The following is a 19,826-nucleotide window of genomic DNA, read 5'->3' as shown; positions in this document are numbered from 1 at the left end:
AAATAAAATATTAAATCCCTATTCTCATAATTTATCATCTACAATTAAAATTTTGAATTAAAATGAATTAAAATAGGATTTATTTTTATTTGATATTGAGAATAGAAATAAAAATTGAAGTAAATCATAATATTATGTACTAGAGAAAAAATAAAATTATTACAAAAGTGAATTTTGACTTTTGATGAGATGAAATCTATATTCTTATTTTCTAATTGTTATTCAAATAAAAGAAAATAGACTTTATTTTTATTTCATATTTTAGTATTTCAAATGCAAGTCCATTGTATTAGATTTATATTTTTATTTTCTATTTTAGTATTTCAAACACCCATTCTAATTTAAAAGATTAGTCAATCAAAATAATATATAGTACTTGAGTTTGTTTGAAAATAAATGAATTGTTAGTAGTAGAATAGTATTCCTGTTCAAACTTAAACCTAACTAAAATAAGGAGGTGTAGACCCCATTTTGGAGGTGTGCTTTTGCATGGTGTTATTTTGCAAGGTGGAAGAATTTTATATGGCCACGTGTTGCCCTAGGATTGATCATTAGGTAGTGACATTTTGTATGTTGGGAGAGAGCAGTGGTTTTTTCTGTAAGCAACCAGAGTGTGACACGTTGCCATGGGAATATTCTGGCCGTTATGGAGGAGCGTGGGTTGCTTAGGCTTGTGGAGATGGCTAGAGGATATTTTTTCTGGGGGATAGTTTTGACAAAGGAGCCAAGGTTGCTTGAGGAGGGAGGCAATTGAGCTGAAAATGTAAGGGAAGGGAGATATCATATCTTTTGAGGAGTTGGTTACAGAGAGAACGAGGTATCTTGAGGAACAAGAGACCTGGGGAGAGAGCGTAAGAGAGAGAGAGAGAGAGAGAGAGAGAGAGAGTTGCATTGTTTAGAAAAAAACCAGGAGAGGAAGAAGAAGGATGGCTTGCTGAGTTCTTGCCGACCTTGTTGGAGAGGATCTTTTTCGGGTATGTTTATTGTGGATTTCCCATTCACTTCAACTGGTATGCTTTTCTTCTCTTTTTCGGCTGATTCTTGGATGATGTTTGATGGTTGGGAGTAAGCAAGTTCATATATCTCTTTTTAATGATTTTTGTTGAGGATCAGTTTGGCCCTGTTTCAGTTTCCCATAAGATATCTACAACCATGTTTTGATTTTCATTTTGTACTCATTTGATTTCACCCACCTCACCTAAGCCTGTTGATTACAATATGAAACATGACTTGTACAGGTTCATTTTTTGTTTCTACCATTTGTGCTCTATTTTTGTTGCCTTCCTCTGTTCTTGGTGTCTATCCATGGTGCGCATCAGTTTTCTCATCTCTGCTAGAAGCAGCAAGGAACTATAGAGTATGTATTCTCAGTTTATGGGTATGAAGACTTGTAACATGCTTGTCATGGCTAGGTGACTTTATACATGTATCTGTTAGGCATGTGAACAAGGAAATCTGGATCGGGGTAGCCTTTTTTGGAGGTTGTATGAGAATTTTCAATGGGTATTCTGAGTTCATTCAACCTCTGGGTGCCTTTGCTGCTGAGAATCCACAGTTCAGGGATGATTTAGAGAGCAGTGTCTTGTGATGGCTATTATCTGAGCTAAAATCTGTAGAGGTTATAAAACCGGCTAACCTTCTTAGTCCTAAAGCTGAGAGTGCATTGATGAGACACATAAGAAGCCCTTTAGACGATGAGCTAGTTCCAATCTCAAAATTCTAAGACTTTAAGAGAACTGTTTATGAACTCAGTAGTGCCTACAGAAGCCGCAATGATCTATTAGTTTTTGGATCCTTGAATGAAGCAAATTTGAATATTAAAGATCTTTTTGCTGAAGAACATCCTTGGGGCCAATGATGAGACTACCACTTCCACCTAGTGCCACTCCTTACAAGAAGATGATCATGCTGTAATAAGACCACCGATATCACAGAAGCCATCATATTTCATGTCAACCGAGTAGGCCTACCATGGGCATCTTGCTGTGGCGGAGATCACCTATAGTGTCTTTGAGCCCTCACCCATGATGATCAAATGCGACCCACGCCATGGAAAATACATGTTTGTTGTTTGATGTGCAAAGGTGACGCTGTGCTCAAGGATGTGAATGCTGACGAAGCCACCATCTTTCCCACTTCCCACGCAAAAAAGAAAAAGAAGAAAAAAAACCCTTTGTAAAACCATGCTCACATCTTCCTACCTACTTACCTAATCTGTCACCTGAACCTTCATACCCATCAAACTCATCACCCCCCGTGGACCTTTAAGCGTTCAGATTTCTTCCACTGTGGATCCTAAACGCATTGCTTCGGGTATCAAATACCATGCAGGGTTCAAGCCTTTGCTTTCCAGAACAATACGGTCTCTCTAAGGCTTTCCTTACAATCGCTCAAAATGTTCGTGGTGCGCCATCCTAAACTAGAACGCTACATATGTTAGCTAAGAGAAAATGATTATGCTGTAAAACAATACTCAGTATGACATGGATGTGACCACATGGAACCCCGCCGGCAAACTCTTTAAGGCGGAATACACCATGGAAGCTGTGCAGCAAGGGGCTGCTGCCATTAGTGTCACGACCCAAATTCCGGGCGACCCAAAATTTGGCTCGTGACCCCAGGTCAAAGGTTTGACTCTAAGGGTTCCTCCTATTCCACGCTGGCAGTCAACCAAAACACTCTGAATTTTTTTTTACACATACATCCCACTAGAATTCTCATAAACTATAATATCTCAAAACTACTCAAAACAACAAGGTTTAATAAATATTCATTATAGTTCAAAAATAAAAGTTCATAATTAAACAACTTAATCAAAATAAGGCTTCATAACAAATCCATAAGTCATAATTACTAAAACAAATCCCAAAATCCAAAAAAAAAAAAAAACAAAATAAAAGAAAATGCCACGCTCCACTAGGCTGCTCGAGGAGCATCCTGAAGTCCTCCCTGCCCCACCTGTGGATCCTCAGGAGTGATATCTGCATCTAAAAAGATGTAAAAAGGGAAAGGGTGAGCATTTCCACATTGCTTAGTAGGATGCCTAACACCCAAGGGGTTAAGGGGATTACTAAGTTCCAAAGAATACGAAAAGAATACTTCAACACAACAGGAACAATTCAACAGTATCAATCAAACCACATAGTTTAATATCTAATATTATACACAATTTCACAACATTCAACAATTAAATGAATGCACATGAACGTGTGACACACAGTCATATAATGCACTATTATTCTCGGGCTTTCACCGAAGGATACGCATCCGTACCTAAATACACTCTCCATTCAGAGTCTTCTCGGGGTAACTTTTGGGTCTTTCACCCTAGGGATCTCTCTCCCTTCTTAATTCGCCTCACATAGGCTTTCACTTTTCATCACTATTTCATTTTTTTTTTTTTCATTTCATACACTTTTCACAATTTTCATAATTTTTTTCACATAACCATGATGCAAATGAATGCCACAATTCCAAAGTTCCTCAATAATTTCAACAATTACAACATTCCCCAATAATCTAATAAAATAATTTTCCACATTAAAATTTTCGAAAATATCCCAAATAAATATTCAAAAATTTGCATATCAATAAACTTGAAATTATACCACACTTACGGAATTTTTCAACCATTTTAATAATTTCTAATATTCGAAATTAACTAACTTTCCACCATAAAATTTCTGAAAATATTCTAACCAATGCCCAAAAATTCACAAATCACTATTTTTGAAATTAAACCCTAATTTTGGAAATTTTTAACCCTTCTAATAATTTTTAATATTCGAAATTAACTAACTTTCCACCATAAAAATTTCAAAAATATTCTAACCAATGCCCAAAAATTCACAAATCACTATATTTGAAATTAAACCCTAATTTCAGAAATTTTCAACCCTTCTAATAATTTTTAACAATTCAAAACAATTAATTATCAACTAAAAGCAATTTCCTGTAATTACAAAAATTCCAAACAAATTCCAAATAATCCAGAAAAATTCATACAATACCCATATTTCCTATTTAACTCATAATGACAAGATTTATAATTTTTTTCAAAGGAAAACACATTTAATTTTAAGTTTTAGGGTTAGGTTCCCCTACCACAGATCTAAGAATTCAACCTTTAAAAACACAATTGGCCATCGTAGGATTGTTCCTCTCGTCGAGTAGAGCACCTCCTCAAAATCTGAGTCGAAATGGAGGTCGTTTGGCCATCCAAACGGTCGGTCAAAGTTCTGGCGAGAAGAAATTTCTCCACAGTACCGCTGCCTCCTTTTCTCACCCGTTCTGCCACTGTTTTCCTTTCTTTTTCCAAAGCCCATTTCATTTCCTTGTTTTAATCCACTTACCACCAGTCCATTCAAGCCCAGCCCAAAGTTCAAAAACCCAATAACTAATTCCCATGTTTTCCTTTCTTTTTACAAAGCCCATTTCATTTCCTTGTTTTAATCCACTTACCACCAGTCCACTCAAGCCCAGCCCAAAGTTCAAAAACCCAATAACTAATTCCCATTTTTCTTTTAAAACCCCCTTTCATCCAAGCCCAAATTAATTCCTTTTCATTTTTGTTTTTTTTTATTAATTCTAATTAATTTTAATTAATTAACTTTTCATTTTCGTTTTCGTTTTTCTTTTCCGGAAATTCTCAATTACTAAAATCCTAAGAAATTTCTACCCTAAGGCTGACATGGCATAAAATTTTCAACTCGCCTAATTGACCAACACAATAAACCGAATTTCACCAATCCAAAACTAACACGTGTTCTTCAGACACTTTTCTTTTTTACTTTTCAACCATCACTCAAAATAAGACTTTTCAAAATAGAAATGCTAACGTGGCATAAAATACCCGGTCATTACATTCTAGCCCCCTAAAAGAAATTTCGCCTTGAAATTTAAAAGAGATTACCTTTAAAAATTGTAGAAAAGTTGTGGATAGTGTCGTCTCATTTCTTCCTCAGGTTCCCAAGTGGCTTCTTCTATCCCATGGTGTTGCCACCACACTTTGACTGCAGGAATCACCTTGTTTCTGAACCTATGTTCTCCAACCTCCAGAATTCGTAAAGGTTCCTCCACATAAGAAGTATCTTCACTAATTTGAACATCTTACAAGTCCACTACCCAAGTTGGATCTGGAGTACACTTCTTTAGCATCGATACATGGAAAACATCATGCACAAGGGACAAATGTTGAGGCAAAATTAACTTGTATGCCACTGGCCCAACTCTCTTCTCAATCTGAAATAGTCCCACAAATCTAGGGGCTAACTTCCCATTTTTCCCAAATAGAAACATGCCTATTCGAAGGGACACTTTTACAAACACTCAATCCCATTCCTCAAACTCCAAGGGCCTTCTCATTTGGTCTGCATAGCTTTTCTGTCTATCTTAGGCAGTCTTAAGCTTTTCCTTGATGAGTTGTATCTTTTTTGTAGTCTCTTGAACAATCTTAGGTCCCATCCCAACAAACGTCTCTCACCCACCTCTATCCAACACAATGGTGATCTACAAGGTTTCTCGTAAAGTGCTTCATAAGGTGCCATGCCAATACTAGATTGGTAACTGTTGTTATAAGCAAACTCTGCCAAAGGTAAGTAATCTGCCCAATTTCCTCCAAAATCCAAAACACAAGCCCTTAACATGTCTTCTAAGATCTGGTTCACTCTTTCTGATTGACCATCTATCTGAGGGTGAAAGGCAGTGCTAAACTTCAATTAGGTGCCCAAAACCCTTTGTAAACTCTGCCAAAACTGAGAAGTAAACTTAGGGTTCCTGTCAGACACTATAGATAAAGGTATCCCATGCAATCTCACAACCTCCTGTATATACAACTTAGCCAAAGAGTTCATGGGATCAGTAGTTTTTATGGCTAGAAAATGAGCTAACTTAGTAAGATGGTCCACAATCACCTAAACTCCATTTTTCTTGCTTCTAGTTCTTGGCAACCCTATCACAAAGTCCATAGTGATATGATCCCACTTCCACTCAGGTATAGGTAAATGTTGCAACAACCCTACGGACCTTTGGTGTTTAGCCTTCACTTGCTGACAAATCTAACAGTTGGCTACAAACTGAGCAATATCTCTTTTCATCCCATGCCACCAAAACTGTCTCTTTAAGTCTTGATACATCTTGTTATTCCCAAGGTGGATGGTATACTTCGCCCTATGAGCATCTACTAGAAGTTCATTTCTCATCTCCACATCTTTTGGCACACACAATCTCCATTTAAACCTCACACTCCCATCTTCATACATAGACCAATTTTCATCTACCTCACTTGCTACCAACTGGGCTTTAACCTTTTCTAAAAACTCATCATGAACTTGGGCCTCCACTATTCTTTGGATAACCATTGGTTTAACCGATATACTGTACAAGCATGGACCATGTCCTTCCCGACTAAGACATAACTCAAAATCCTCAATAACTGCATACATCTCAAACTCTCTCAACCCCAAGCTAGACAACTGGCCATAACTCTTCCTACTCAAGGCATCTGCTACCACATTCGCCTTTCCAAGATGGTAATGAAGGGCAAAATCATAATCTTCCAATGTCTCCATCCATCTCCTCTGCCCAGAGTTCAGATCATTTTGAGTGAAAATGTATTTCAAACTCTTGTGATCAGAGTACACCTCAAACTTCTCTCCATACAAATAGTATCTCCAAGTCTTTAGAGCAAACACCACTGTTGCAAGCTCCAAATCATGTGCTGGATAATTCTGCTCATGCTGCTTTAATTGTCTTGAGGCATAAGGTACCACCTTGCCTTGCTGCATTAGCACACACCCTAGCCCCATTGTAGAAGCATCACAATAAATCATAAACAACTCTCCACTAATAGGAGCAGTTAACACTAGAGCAGTGGTCAATTTCCGCTTCAACTCTTGGAAAGCATTCTCACACTCCTCATTCCATTCAAACTTCACCCATTTTCTAGTCAATCGAGTCATTGGTGCTGCAATCCTAGAAAAGTCTCCTACAAACCTCTTATAATATCCAGCCAACCCCAAGAAATTTCTAATCTCAAATACATTAGTAGGCCTTTGCCACTCCTGCACAACTTCCACCTTGGAATGGTCTACTGCTATTCCTGCCTTCGAAACCACATGGCCTAAGAAATTCACTTCAGTAAGCCAAAACTCACTTTTGTCCAACTTCCCATACAATTGATGTCTTCTTAAAGTTTTAAGAGTGGTCACCAAATGCTGTTTATGCTCCTCTAAACTCCTGGAGTAAATCAAAATGTCATCCAGACAGACAATCACAAACTGATCCAAGTAAGCACGAAATACTCTGTTCATCAAATCCATGAAAGCAACGGGGGCATTAGTTAATCAAAAGGCATGACTAGAAATTCATAATGCCAATATCTCGTTCTAAAAGCGGTTTTAGGAACATCTTCTTCCTTAACTCTCAATTGATGATACCCAGTTCTCAAGTTAATCTTACTAAAATACTTTGCACCCTTCAATTGATCAAACAAGTCATTTATTCTTGGAAGAGGATACTTGTTCTTCACAGTAACTCTATTCAACTTCCTATAGTCAATACGCAACCTTAGTGTGTCATCCTTCTTTTTCACAAACAACACTGGGGCTCCCCATGGCGACATACTCGAACGAATAAAACCCTTACCCAACAATTCATCTAACTGAGTTTTCAATTCCTTCGACTTAAGAGGGGGCATCCTATAAGGGGATATTGAAATAGGATCAGTTCCTAGGTATACTTCAATAGAGAAATCAAATTCTCTATGAGGTGGTAAATCTGGTAACTCATATGGGAATACATCCTGAAACTTTCTCACTAGTGGAATATCTGTAATGCCCTTCTGTGCTTTCTCCTTACCACGAAGGCAAGCTAGGAAATTTATTGATCATTTCCTCAACACATACTGATAACACGGATCAGACTGCGAAAAAGGTAAACTAACACACTTTCCTTCAACAAAGCAAACCTTAAAACCATCTGGCAGACAAAATATTATCCTATGGTGATGACAATCGATAAGCGTTCTATACACTATCAACCAATCCATTCCCAAAATAACATCATACCCAGTCATATCTAAAATCCTCAAATCCACATTAAATGCTCTATCCGCCAAGGTAATAACGCACCCCTTGCATATTCTATCAACTCTAGCGTTCGTACCCATAGGGGATTCAATAAGTAACAAATTCTCTACCCTTTTCGATTTCAACCCCAATGCATTAGCACAAGATGCAGAAATGAAAGAATGAGTTGCACCAATATCAAACAAAACACGCACCAAGTACTATATACCAAAATCATACCTTCCACCAAGAGGGCGTCCTCCTCTGGCTTTGTTGGGGTCAAGGCAAAAACTCTCCCAACTGTCTGCCTTCCCCTACCTCTAGCATTCGACCCCTGAGAAGAACGGGTCTGACTACTCGTGGTAGCTGTCCTGGTTCCCTACGCTACTGGGGGTAATTGTGGCATCTGGTAGTAAGGCAACTGAAACTGAGGGGGTTGGAAAGGCATTACTGACTGCTGTTGAGAACTTCCTTGAGACTAAGGTCGAGCCTGCTGTACGCCCCACAATGGGCAAGCCCTCCATAAGTGGTCTTCTGTTCCACAACCATAACATACTCTATTAGCAGCCGCCCTCTAAGCACTTTGCCCACCTCCTGCATAGAACGAGGGATGCCTCTCAGACTATTGAGTCTTCTGCCTTTTCTGCGGCCCTTGGGAACTTTCCCCCATTCTTTGTTTTCCTTTTCTGTCCCTCTTTTGCTCTCGAATTTGGTTGGTTTCGTCAATGTCCTGCTCCACCATCAAAACCCTCTTAACCAACTCAGAATAGTCCCTTATTGCCAATGGGACTAATCTATTCCTAATAACAGCCTTAACCCCTGCTGGAACCTTCTAGCATTTTCTCTTTCCTCCCCGATCATCCTTAAAGCGAATATAGACAACTCCAAAAAGCGTGACTCATACTCCAGGACCGACATGGTTCTCTGGATGAGGTGCTCAAACTCCATCATCTTAGCGTGCTTAGCCACATCTCTAAAATACTTGCCTAGAAAGATCCCCTCAAATTCATCCTAGGTCATAACCTCAGTGTCATACACTCTTTTCATCGATTCCCATAAGAAATCAGCTTTATCCACAAGTATGTATGCTGCCAGACTTACCCTCCTTTCCTCAGGTATGTCCAACCCCACCAGAATTCTTCTCATTCTCCTCAACCAATGCTCAACTGCTTTTGCACTGGGCTCTCCATTAAAAGATGGAGGCTGCATCACCATGAATCTTTTCATCGCTTCCATTTGGCTCATTACAGGCCTCTCAATGCGGTTCCTCCTATGTGAGTGGTCTGAATCCTCATGGCCTTAGGTACCTCCTGATCTCCTAGAGTCCTGGCCTCTCATCGACTGAACAGTCTTTCTCAACTCCCTTCTTACTTCTCGGAGTAGTTCTTCTCTTAGTTCTTCTCTTACCGACTCCAACTCCTCATTTCTCTCAAATCCTCCTCTTTTGGTCCTTCCCGCCATTTCAAATTTAACAATCCCTAGTTCAACCACGTTACCAAGGTGAGCAAAATAAATTCACATGTACCCATTTAACAACTTCAACAACTATCAAAACTTTCACTTTCCTACAATCACAATACATAATTCAACATAATTAACATCATCATGTTTCTTATTATCATCAACAAGAACCATCACAAGGCTTTTCAAACATCAAGAATCAACAATTAACTAATTTATTTAATAATAAACTCATTAACTAACACATATAAAAAATCATAACATTACATAACATTACAATACACACAACACCCACAAACATTGACCCCAAGGTATTATTGCAACCTTGGCTTTGATACCACGCTGTCATGACCCAAATTCCGGGCAACCCAAAATTTGGCCCGTGACCCCAGGTCAAAGGTTTGACCCTAAGGGTTCCTCCTATTCCACGCTGGTAGTCAACCAAAACACTCTGAATTTTTTTTTTACACATACATCCCACTAGAATTCTCATAAACTACAATATCCCAAAACTACTCAAAACAACAAGGTTTAATAAATATTCATTATAGTTCAAAAATAAAAGTTCATAATTAAACAACTTAATCAAAATAAGGCTTCATAACAAATCCATAAGTCATAATTACTAAAACAAATCCCAAAATCCAAAAAAAAAAAAAAAACAGAATAAAAGAAAATGCCACGCTCCACTAGGCTGCTCGAGGAGCATCCTGAAGTCCTCCCTGCCCCACCTGTGGATCCTCAGGAGTGATATCTGCATCTAAAAAGATGTAAAAAGGGAAAGGGTGAGCATTTCCACATTGCTTAGTAGGATGCCTAACACCCAAGGGGTTAAGGGGATTACTAAGTTCCAAAGAATACGAAAAGAACACTTCAACACAACAGGAACAATTCAACAGTATCAATCAAACCACATAGTTTAATATATAATATTATACACAATTTCACAACATTCAACAATTAAATGAATGCACATGAACGTGTGATTGTAGACCCTCAATTTTGTCCCTTTATCACATGTCTTTAAGTTCATTTCCATTGCTTCATAGTACTTCCTTAGTGGCCCATAAGTACTCATACGATTTACTTTTTCTGAGCCACCTTGGAGACTTTGGTTGAGGGATTGCCTAACCCCTTATTATGATCCTTGGCAGTCTTGATTTAAACTTAGGCTCACTTAGACTTAGGTCTACTTAGGCATCTGGCCCACCTATGTTACCTTTTAGGTAATTCCTATACGACTTACATAATTTGCATGATTTGCACTTTTAATGCTTGCATGTACTTGATTTCTTATTTATTTATCTATTTATTTATTTATTTATTTATTTATTATTTGGTTAGTTATTTGTTTTTATTTATTTATTTTATAGAATATTGCATGAGATTAATGATTAATTGTGTAAAATGATGTCTTAATTATTTTTTTGTGTACCTATGATAGACATAATGTTTTTAATTGCATAATTTTAAATTAGTTTTAATTTTCAATTTCATGACCTTTACTAATTTTAATTCTTATTTTATTTTAACATGAGATTCGAATGCACACATTGGAGAAGATCCTAGATAGAAAGAGAAAAGCATTCTGATTTTCGGAAAGGAAGGGAAATAAAAGAAAGGAAAGTAGATTTAAAAAGGAAGAAAAGAATAAAAAGGAAAGGGAGGTTTTCTTTTTTGTTTGGGAACAGATTTGGGTCTTTGGGGGCTGATATATATAGGTGCAAAAGGAATTTTTGAGTGAAAAGAAAGAAAATGAGGATTCTTTGATTGTCAAGGGTGGGAAAGGTGCACAAGAGCGGAAGAGGGAGATTGCAGCCAAGGTTTGTCCAGGTATGCTTCTTGTTCTTTTTTTATTTATTTTTAATTATTTTGGTATTCCTGTTTACATTCACTCTAGATTCTCTGGCTGTTTTCGAGAAGTTGTTCTTACTGATTGGAGTGGACATTGAGGGCCACTTATTTGCGTTGTTGAATCGAAATTTCCTTCAAGCTTGCTCTGTTATGATTGTGTTCTTGATTTATCTGATTTTCTTTTTATATAAATAGCTGAAACAGAGACTTATGTTTGAACTTTAATGTTTGTGGAATCTTGATATAATTTTAACTAAGTTTGTCTTAATGTGTTCAGATTCTTCAAAGCCCTTTTGAAAATAATGAAATGTGGTTTATCTGCTTACCCACCTTTATCTCCCTTGCTTTGTTTTTTTCTTGGATTATTTTTATTTTTATTTTTTTTCTTCTTTGCTTCTGTATCCATATTTCTTCCCTTTCCCCTTTGGTATCCTGGGCTACGGACCATGATGATATGAATATTCCAAGAAAGGCAGAAACTTCTTGAAATATGTGTATAACAGGGTTGCTTGGGGTCAGACGGCTGTAGAGATTTAAATTATGAAGATGACCCTCTAGTATTTATTTTGCTTGTATGATTGATAAAAGAAAATCTATAACTTTTGGGTAAAAAAGAGCATCAGGTCATCTCTACACTGGAACTGTCCCCACTGAGTGCCTGCAACAAGAGATCGAACCACAGTTTTATCATAGAGAGAAGTTGTATCTTTCATGTGATGATGATCATGCCATTGACATCGAGGTTTGCCCCAGATGCCCGAAAGTGAGATTAATATATAATTGCCCATCAGGGAGTTGCCAAGGGAAACATCAACCTACTTAGTTGTGCACAGCTTGCACTTTGTGTATAGCACGCTATTTTCATTGTGGGTGTTGTATTAATGACTGTGACTATGAGGAGACCTTCTGCCTGAACTTGCTCTGTTTAGTTTGTTTCAAGCAGTTACTGAATTGACAGCAGAGACAGGAAGAAATGGGTGCCTATTCCTCTAAGCACACTATTTTTCATCAAGAGATAAGCCATCTGTTGATTACGCTCTTGGATGGCAAGAAATCCTGTTTTATTGTGAAGAATTCGCACTGCAGAGCTGTAACTCCCATCAGAGACTGTTTGTCTTGCTTGGTTGACGTATTTGATGAACTTAGCTTCAATGGATATTTGATGTATAAGCATTTTTTGGGACAAGGTAACCCTATGGTACTTTGGCTCCTGTAATGGGAGATTGCGTTTAGTAAAGCCAGAGGACAACGAAGTTGTTTGAATGTGTGTTTTTGGTTATGAAGTGATATTTTTCTGGGAGTGAAGGATGAAATGTGCAGCCAGATATCACCTATTGAAGAAAATATGTATAATTTAAGAGAAAAATCATCCAACATGGATCCTGATTACAACAGCCTCCATGTTACTAACAATGAGATTCAAACGATTCCTTGGGCATCAATTCTTGAAAGGTTGTTCAGTCACAAAATTCACAACTTTGTGTAGTTAAGGATCTTTCTACTCATGACGTGGTGATGCGATTGATACGGAAGGAGAATTACTTAATTGGAGTGTTCCATAAGAGAGTTCTTGCTTTCCCAATATCTCGTTGAGTCCCAAGTGCTGGACCGACTGTTAAGTTTGGCTCAAATGGAGTACAGCATCATCTGACACTGACAAAGGCCCTTGAATGGACCTTGAATTGGTGCAGACTATAGAGCATGTTTGATAAGAACTTTTGTGTTCGAAGGGACTTTGTTTCTAATCCTAAAACATTGAATAAAAGGCCATATATTTGGTGGCAACTTGTTTTGGTATGCTGCTGTTTTTAGAACTATAACAGCTATTAGAGGGGCTGCTGTAACAGATGAGCTTCTGATCCTTGATCCAAAAGAGACAAGGTCTTTGGTGGTCCAACATACATACTATTTGCCAAAAGATGGCATGGAGAGGAAAATTCTGAGTTGGTTAGAATGGAATTTGAAACCTTGTTTCAGTATACTAGAATGATGTTACTGGAGGAGATCACATCAATTTTATTTTTTTTCTTATTCCTTGCTTGCTCTTATTTGCTGTTCCAAAGCGGGTGGATGACATTTTGCAGTTCATTGAAGATTACACAGTTCATGTTGAGGGTTGTGATCTATGCCTAGATGATTTTGATGCCCAGTTACAGCTTCTGAATGCAGGCATCAATTGAAGGTCCTGATTCTCTATTTTGTTTGCGTTTGAGATAAGTCATGAATAGGCTCTGGAATATTAAGAAGCTCTATGCAAGGAGTGGCAGAGAAGCAACTAATGAGCAGGATAAGCTATTAGAGGATGCTGTTGGAGAATTCTATAGGCTTTGAGTTTTGGACGGGGTCATCTTTGAGTCATTCAAGAGTGGACATGCAGATTCATCTTGAACTCTTACTAATGTGTTGAAGTAATGTCTATTATAGATAATTTTCTGAAGCTGAAACATAAAGAGCCTCTCAATAAGGTCGCCTTTGTGAATCTTGCCCAACATGCTCATGAGAAATTTTGGTGAATTACTGAACTATGCCAGCAACCAAAATACATATTTCCAATGCGCCCGAAGAGAGAAGAATACGGTTCAATGAAGCATAAAAAATGATTTATGAGTGCTATTTATTCTTTGAGGATGAAGTTGTAGATAAAGGGCTGCATCATGAAGGATACCTATCTATCGCTTTGCTGTTGATCCTCTTGAAACAACCCTTTTATTTGAGGAATATGGCTCATCTGGAGCAACTTCTAAATTTATTGAAGGTCATTTTTTTGACGATGTGGAAAGCGAACCAAGCGATCAAGATGATGCAGGCTGCAAGAATTTCTTGGAAGCATTGCAAACGGCTAGGTCAGATGATGAAACTCTTCTCCAAAAGCTGAGGCAAATGCTATTAGAAATGGGAAAATCGAAATAGAATTTATAATGCTCTCTCTTTCTCTCATGTTCGAAGGCTGATTTGAATAGTACTGGAGTCACCTATGCTACCATGCTGGACATTGGAAATCTTATGCTTGCGGGCTACGATCCCACCTATTTCTGGCAGAGTTTTAATCCTCCAACAGACACAATACTACCCACTCAGATGCTGAATCAAGGCAGTAAACTTGTTGCTCGTTTCTCAGAGGTGAATAACTCGAGAGGAAGATCCATGATTATATTGCATACTGACCAGAATCTTGTGCTTTACACCACTGATTTCTCAACGGATTCCGCAAATCGATACTTCGAATCGTATAGAACAAGAAAGTTGCTTTGATACTCCTTCAAAATCTTGTCTAAAAGAATCTTCAAGCGAACCTTTGGTCTCAGAGTTCCCATTGCAGTCAGCTAAAAAGAAATTAGAGAGTCCTAAACCAGCAGTAGATCCATCAGAGCCAAGTTCAGTTTAGAGAGGCCTGATCATGGCTTATTGACTTCAGAGGAAGAGATGGTTTGAATCTGTTCTTACTTGTACAAACTATTGAAGATATAACTTCAAGACACGTTCTTGCATCCTTACAGAGAGAATTGATCCAACCTTCGGACCACTTAGCATTGGAATTCGCCTTAAAAGAAAATGAGCTTTAAAGCACTTGCCAAAATTCAAAAGGGGCACCACACACATACAACTTAGAGATGTTGCAATAGTCCGTGTATTTATTCGAAAAGCTACATCAGTGAATATCCCTATGCCAGCTAAAGAAGATCAGTTAGTACTACAGAAAAGGCAAAGGATGAAGTTGTGATGAGCTAGAAAACTCAGATTCTGAACTACAGAAAAATCCGGAAGTGAACTATAAGAAAATTGATAAACCAGATGAACTTCTGAATGAAGATTTGAAACTTGAGAATGAGTGGCAGCAAGTGAGCACATTGTCACAAGCTGATCCAAATGAGCCTCCCCATGGCCTTATATAGAGCCAGGAAGCTTCTGGAGACTCCTAGAGTGAGAAGAGTGTGGAAGGTTCTAGAGAAGTCTGGAGGAATCCACACAATTCTACACCATGGTAGAAGGCACGAGAGGAGTCCGGGGCTTTCTAGAGAAATCTAGAAGACTCTTGTATATACTTGTATATAGGCTTGTACCTAGAATGATGTAGGACATTCTAGAATAGTCTTGATTTGTAAGGAACACTCCAAGGTTCCAGAGAGTTCCATTGGTGCCTATAAATAGGTGAGGGCCTCATTTGGCCAAGACACCAAGCAAGTGAGCATCCAAGCACTTGTAAAGGCTTTCTTGAGTTAATAAGAGCTTCCATTCTTTAAGGAGTTGCCTACCAAGCTTTTTAAGCTTTTGAGTCGCGAGTGTCTTAGCCGAGCAAGCTAAGTATTGGGAGCAAGGCTGACTTAGCAAGATCAAGCGTCTTGGCTTGTCTAAGTGCCGCACGAGCTTAGTGAACGACTAAGTCCGTGACAACGTGCTCTGAAATGAATATGGCCAGTTCTTCTCAAACATGCTAACAATGTACAAAGGTCTCTTCACACAACCATCAGCAATCTAGATACAACTAAACCTCCCAGACTCCACTCCATCATATTTACCTTGCTACACACACCTCTTCTTCCTTTTGCTTCTTTGATTGGGAATTTATTGTTTTAATTGAATTTTTAAATCATTTTTCAACTAAATATTTCTAGCTTTGAAAAATCCATCTTTAGAGTCTTTCTAGTCGCTAAAATCCAGATTTTAATAAATATGCTGCCACTTTCCTCTAGGCATGCATTTTCACTATTTTATTTTATTTTCAACTATTTTCATGATTTTCTCGATTTTCAACAAGCATGAACAAACTCCATGATCCAAAACAATGGAATTCATAGGATCAACTCATGCGAAATCAACTAGGGCTTTGGTGGGGGCCCGACATTGATGATATTCTCATCAATATTGTTTGCTTGATATTTGATTGATTATGCTTCCTTTTTGTGGTATTGAGATTATTTCGCACTTGTTACTAAGCAAACTTGTTTCCCATAGAGGAGTATTAGCTTGCTATCCAGGTACGCTCTTCTTGCCCTCAAGCTCTAAAATTCTATGAATGTGTATGTTATCATGAGCCATGTCCATGTTTGATGCCATAATTGATTGCCTTGATGCTTGTTTGATCATCTTTGATAAAAATGCATATTATGCATCGTATTTTCAAACTAACCTTTGCTGTCTTGTGATAGCGCTTAAGAAGCAGTCCAGGTACGTACCCTAAATCTTCTTCACGATCGTGATTGGTTTTCCTGTTAAGCATACTATTTTTCGAAATCACCTAGCCTACTTAGGTATCCATGATTAACCTGTTAATTGCCATATTTCTCTCAACTTGGTTAGTAGAGACCTTTTTAGGGCTTAGAGGGGTGCTACCTCCTAGAGGTACCTTCCCAATAAGTAACCAGATTTCCGGACCTAGACTCGGGTTTTTTCAAAGACATGTTTTTTCCAAAAATTATGGAGTCACATTTTAGGGTTTTTCTTTCTTGTTTTATTTTTCCTTTAAAATAAAAATAAAATAAGTGGCGACTTCGATTTTTTTTTTCCAAAATTAATTTTTTACCAATGAAAAGCGAGTCTCGCCGATCGAGTGGAGGCGCACATGAAAAATGCGGGTCCACAGTGACACACAGTCATATAATGCACTATTGTTCTCGGGCTTTCATCGAAGGATACGCGTCCGCACCTAAATACACTCCCCATTCGGAGTCTTCCTAGGGTAACTTTTGGGTCTTTCACCCTAGGGATCTCTCTCCTTTCTTAATTCGCTTCACACAAGCTTTCACTTTTCATCACTATTTCATTTTTTTCCATTTCATACACTTTTCACAATTTTCATAATTTTTTTCACATAACCATGATGCAAATGAATGCCACAATTCCAAAGTTCCTCAATAATATCAGCAATTTCAACATTCCCCAATAATCCAATAAAATAATTTTCCACATTAAAATTTTCGAAAGTATCTCAAATAAATATTCAAAAATTTGCATATCAATAAACTTGAAATTATACCACACTTACAGAATTTTTTAACCATTTTAATAATTTCTAATATTCGAAATTAACTAACTTTCCACCATAAAATTTCCGAAAATATTCTAACTAATGCCCAAAAATTCACAAATCACTATTTTTGAAATTAAAACCTAATTTTGGAAATTTTCAATCCGTCTAATAATTTTTAATATTTGAAATTAACTAACTTTCCACCATAAAAATTCAAAAAATATTCTAACCAATGCCCAAAAATTCACAAATCACTATATTTGAAATTAAACCCTAATTTCAGAATTTTTCAACTCTTCTAATAATTTTTAACAATTAAAAACAATTAATTATCAACTAAAAACAATTTCCCGCAATTACAAAAATTCCAAACAAATTCCAAATAATCCATAAAAATTCATACAATACCCATATTTCCTACTTAATTCATAATGACAAGATTTACAATTTTTTTCAGAGGAAAACACATTTAATTTTAAGTTTTAGGGTTAGGTTCCCCTACCACAGATCTAAGAATTCAACCTTTAAAAACACGATTGGCCATCATAGGATTGTTCCTCTCGTTGAGTAGAGCACCTCCTCAAAACCTAAGCCGAAACGGAGGTCGTTTGGCCACCCAAATGGCCGATCAAAGTTCCGACGAGATGAAATTTCTCCACAGTGCCGCCACCTCCTTTTCTCACCCATTTTGCCACTATTTTCCTTTCTTTTTCCAAAGCCCATTTCATTTCCTTGTTTTAATCCACTTACCACTAGTCCACTCAAGCCCAGCCCAAAGTTCAAAAACCCAATAACTAATTCCCATGTTTTCCTTTTCTTTTACAAAACCCATTTCATTTCCTTGTTTTAATCCACTTACCACCAGTCCATTCAAGCCTAGCCCAAAGTTCAAAAACCCAATAACTAATTCCCATTTTTCTTTTAAAACCCCATTTCATCTAAGCCCAAATTAATTCATTTTCATTTTTTTTTATTTTATTAATTCTAATTAATTTTAATTAATTAACCTTTCATTTTCGTTTTTGTTTTTCTTTTCCGGAAATTCTCAATTACTAAAATCCTAAGAAATTTCTACCCTAAGGATGACATGACATAAAATTTTCAACTCGCTTAATTGACTAACACAATAAACTGAATTTCACTAATCCAAAACTAACACGTGTTCTTCAGACACTTTTCTTTTTGACTTTTCAACCATCACTCAAAATAAGACTTTTCAAAATAGAAATGCTAATGTGGCATAAAATACCCGGTCATTACAATTAGCCTCTGATTCAATACTCACGTCGTCTTAGCTTGTGTCAACAAGGCTAACTCCAAGCTCTCTTTTCACTAGAAGAAGATCTTCAAGGTCGGTGATCATATTGGAGTAGCTATCACCGGTCTCACCTTTGATGGCAGAGTCCTCTCTCGGTATGTACGATTTGAATGCATCTATTACAGCTTCACTTATGAGTCACCGCTTTTTGTTGGTCGATTGGTCGTTCAGCTTGCTGACAAGGTCCAAGTTCGCACCCAAAGGTCCTAGAAACAGTCTTATGGTGTTGGTCCGCTTGTAGCTGGCTTGGATGAAGCAAGGGCTCACTGCTATTACAACTGCCCAAGTGGTAATTACTTCGAACATCAAGCTTTTGTTGTTGGATCCCGCTCACAAACAGCAAAGACGTATTTGGCACGCATGTTTGAGACGTTCCAAAACTCTTCACGAGTGTCTCAATGGATAGCGTATCATGGCTTAGCATTGAATGTCACCACAAACCTTACTCTCTTTCAGCTGATAGTCCCATGTTGTATAAGGAACCGTGAGGTTGGACGCATTAAGGGGATTCTTGGGGAGTTTGGGTCATCCAATCGACGTGGAGCATCAGATATCAACTATATTGATGATTTTCAGTTGACACACAAGTCTTTAATAAAGGAATTTTATGAAGTCTTTTAGCTTGAACTTGCCCTTAAGCCCATCCTCATGTTGTAAATTGCATGATTAAACAACAGCTTCCAGCATGTCGTTCCGAGGTCCAGAACGCCGAAGCAGATCCACCCAGAAAGCTAGAAAGTTGAACCCACTTATGATGCAAACGATATCTTAGAGGGGGACGTGATTGTAAGCTTTGATGGTGTTCATGTAGGTTGTGAAGGAACATTGCCATTCCGATTAATTGAGCGCATTTCATTCCGTTACCTTATAAGTAAAAATAAAATAAAATTTACACGTGATGTTGTAGAGGTGGGAATTATCAAAGCTGGTGCTTTTATGAAAGTTCAAGTAGTTTTAAATCCATGTGTACATTTGGCTCCGTATCACATTAAAGGAGGTCAACCTTCATAGGTAATAATTTCTGGTTCGATGTTTACCTTCTCGGAACCACTTATAGAGGAAGAATGTGAAGACACAATAGGATTGAAACTACTGACAAAGGCTCAGTACTATTTGGCAAGATTAAAAGGGGAACAAGTTGTGACCTTTTCCTCAAAGC

At 37.7% G+C, this 19,826-nt stretch overlaps 1 pseudogene; it reads left to right on the top strand.

Annotated features, from left to right (window-relative positions):
- The first annotated feature begins 646 nt into the window (after window positions 1-646).
- On the top strand, window positions 647-19,288 carry LOC100263142 (proteasome subunit alpha type-1-B-like; annotated as a pseudogene).
- Window positions 19,289-19,826: the final 538 nt, after the last annotated feature.

The sequence above is a fragment of the Vitis vinifera genome, chromosome 2, assembly GCF_030704535.1.
Source record: "Vitis vinifera cultivar Pinot Noir 40024 chromosome 2, ASM3070453v1".
Lineage (NCBI taxonomy): Eukaryota > Viridiplantae > Streptophyta > Magnoliopsida > Vitales > Vitaceae > Vitis > Vitis vinifera.
This window is presented reverse-complemented; position numbering and strand designations above follow the sequence as displayed.